Below are 3,377 nucleotides of genomic sequence, written 5' to 3'. Positions count from 1 at the left end.
CAAATTCCATGAATGCCACCATCTACTAACACTTGCACTCACGTACTTGGCCCCTTGTTCTGTTGCTATAGATGAGATTACTGATGCAACCATACAAAGTCAAACCTTCCATTTTGTGCTATATGCCTTTGCCTCTCTCCTATGACATCAGAGCTTCATCCTTTACTGAATCATTGCCCTTGGTATACAAAAAAATTCTTTTTGAGCCACTATTCATGCCACTTACATGTTTTTATCTTTGATCCCATTTGCAGAAAACCTTTTTCAAAGGGTTGTCTACATAGTCTCTGGCACACGTTTTTGCCTACATATTCTCTGGCACTAATTCTCCTTTACACACATCCCATCAGGCTTTAAAATTGCTTGGGTTAATGTCACAAAGGACCTCCATGTAGCTAAAAACAACTGTCAATTTTCAGTCTTCATCTTATTTCCTAGAGTTGATCATTCTCTTCTCTTGATGCATTTTTTTTTTTTTTTACAGTTTCTAAAAGTCTACATGTCTCTCAAGTTTCTTGCCTCTGCACAAATCATTCCTATTCCTTCTCAATCCCCTTTGTGGCCCAAAGTCTTCTCACTGAAGTGCCTCAGGACTTCTTCCTTAATTGCCTCCCAGAGGAGGATTTACTATGAAGATAATGAAGTTCAATCCCAGCTTCAGTAGCACGTCCTTACATGAGCCCATTTCAAGGGGTCTAGGAGGGCCCTAGAAACCTGTTCATAGTTTTAAATTGTAATTGGTTAAGACTGCCTTTCCCCTCATCTCCTCGTCTTTCTATCACATTTTCTTGCATCCAGGTATTATTGGAGTGGCAGCAGCCATTTCAGAGATGTAATAGGATATTTTTTCATGTTGTTTTGTCATTTCACTTGTTAAGTTAATGCTGGCTACCTCATAAAGGAGTGGGCTTCAAAGAATACTCCAACTACCGATGTGCTAGGGGGCATGTTGTGATACGAATGTGTTCTGAGGCACCTGAGAAGGAAAAGGGGGTTTAAAATATATGGATCCATAAGCTGGTCTATGGAAAATTCTTCCAATCTTTGAATATGTATAATTAATACCTAATCACAATGGAAGCCCTTTTCTGTCAGGAACACAGTAACAGAGCATGTCAATTATAAATGTATAACTTCTTCCTTTTTTGACAAGAATAATGTGCAAATTTATTAGAATTCCTATGTTTATAGGGTATAAACCTGCATCAGTATTACACCAAGTATGTCTGTGAATAAAGTCATGTAACTTATCCATCTCAGGAACCAATGACAAAAATACAGATTCAGATAAATTATCTGTATTTACTATGAAAACACTTCTGCACTGCTGGTGGAAATGCAAACGAATACGTTCCTTTTGGAAAGATGTTTGGAGATCACTTAAGGATCTAAAACTAAATGTGTCAAACGGTCTATAAAACCAGTGTATGGTGCCCCATGATCGCATTAATGTACACAGCTATGATTTAATAAAAAAAAAAAATTGAAGTTAGGGGCAGGAGGGATTGGTGTGCTCCCACCTAAGGGGCACAATGTAAGGGTATACGGCACACTCTTCGGGGAGAGGCACAACCACAATAGGGACCTCCCCTAACAAATGTAAACATTGTAACCTAATCATTTGTACCCTCATAATAATCTGAATTTTTTTATATGAAGCATATATAAAGTGTGTGCATATAATGTAAAAAAATAATGAAACAAATGCTCGTGTAGCAAACATCCAGGCTGAGAAATAGGAAATAGCCTCCCATTGGCTTTCCCTGATTTTATCTCCTTCCTCCCCCCAAAGGTAATTATTATCCTGATTTTTGTTAAAATTATCCTTCCCTTGCTTACTTTATATTCTTCCTCCCTATAAATCTATTCCAAAATAAAAAAAAATAAAAAAATAAAGGATCTAAAAATAGACCTGCCATTCAATCCTTCACTTCCTCTACTATGTATATATCCAGAAGATCAAAAATCACATTATAACAAAGATATTTTGACCATAATGTTTCTTTGCAGCTCAATTAAGAATTTCTAAGTCATGGAAGAAGGCCAAGTGCCCATCAATCCATGAATGGATTAAAAAATTGTGGTATATGTACACCATGGAATATTATGCAACCTTAAAAAAGGATGGAGACTTTACCTCTTTCGTGTTTACATGGATGGAGCTGGAACATATTCTTCTTAGCAGAGTATCTCCAGAATGGAAGAAAAAGTATCCAATGTACTCAGCCCTACTATGAAACCAATTTATAAGCACCCACACTTTCATATGAAAGCCATAACCCAACTATAGCCCAAGAAGAAGGGGAAAGAGGACGGGAGGGGAGGGCAGGGGGGAGGATGGCTGGAGGGAGGGTAATTGGTGGGACCACACCTATGGTGCATTTTACAGGGATACAAGTTAAATCTACTAAGTGTAGAATATAAATGTCTTAACACAATAACTAAGAAAATGTGGTGAAGGCTATGTTAACCAGTTTAACGAAAGTATTTTAAATTGTATATAAAACCAGCACATTGTACCCCGTAATTGCATCAATGAATATGATTTAATTTTCAAAAAAGGAAAAAGAGAAACAAAAAAAAATTTCAAAATTATTGTCATAGGGAATGATATTAGTATAAAAATACTGTTATTTTTCTGGCCTTTGTACTGTTTATAGATTATTCAGTGTTTTAAAATGTATCATGCGCTTTTTTCTCTTTTATGCTTAGTATCTGTTTCATGTTGTCCTGCCTGTGTGTTCATAATTCTGGGTTCTGTTCCTCTAAGCGGGTCCTTCACCATATTGAAGCAGACCCTGGAATGCCGCATCACTCCTGCTGCTTCTCTTCCACACCTACACGCACCCTGTTGGGGATCCATCCCGTCATGGATTTGTGTCAACACCAAAGACCCACAGACTCCTATCTCAAGACCAGACCCCTCTCTGGGTCTCCAGATTTTAATGAATGTCTAATAAATTCATTTAAAAATGCATGTGCCTAAAATCCAATTCCTTTATAAAACCAAAACTGCTTCCCCTGCTGGTCTTTCCAAAGACAGATATTGGTGACTCCATATTTCCTGTTGCTCAAGCCAAAACTTTGAACTCTTTTCTCTGAGCCTTAGATGCTAATCCTGTTCGTTCTACAGACTATATCCAGAAGGCTTCTCATCATATCGCTGCTCCCTCGCTGGTCCAAGACCCCATCTTTTCATGCCTGGATTACAAACAAGCAAATACAAGATCCTACTTCTACTTCTGCCCACCTTGCTCCCCAAACCCTCCCACATAAATACCATAAGTCAGTTCATGTCTCTCCTAGGCTCAAAACCCTGCCCTGGCATCCCATTTCAATCAGGAGGAAAGGAAAAGTCCCAACAATGACCACTAGAC

This window comes from Nycticebus coucang, chromosome 5 (genome assembly GCF_027406575.1).
Source record: "Nycticebus coucang isolate mNycCou1 chromosome 5, mNycCou1.pri, whole genome shotgun sequence".
Lineage (NCBI taxonomy): Eukaryota > Metazoa > Chordata > Mammalia > Primates > Lorisidae > Nycticebus > Nycticebus coucang.
The sequence above is the reverse complement of the archived record's forward strand: the minus strand, read 5'-3'. Positions refer to the sequence as shown.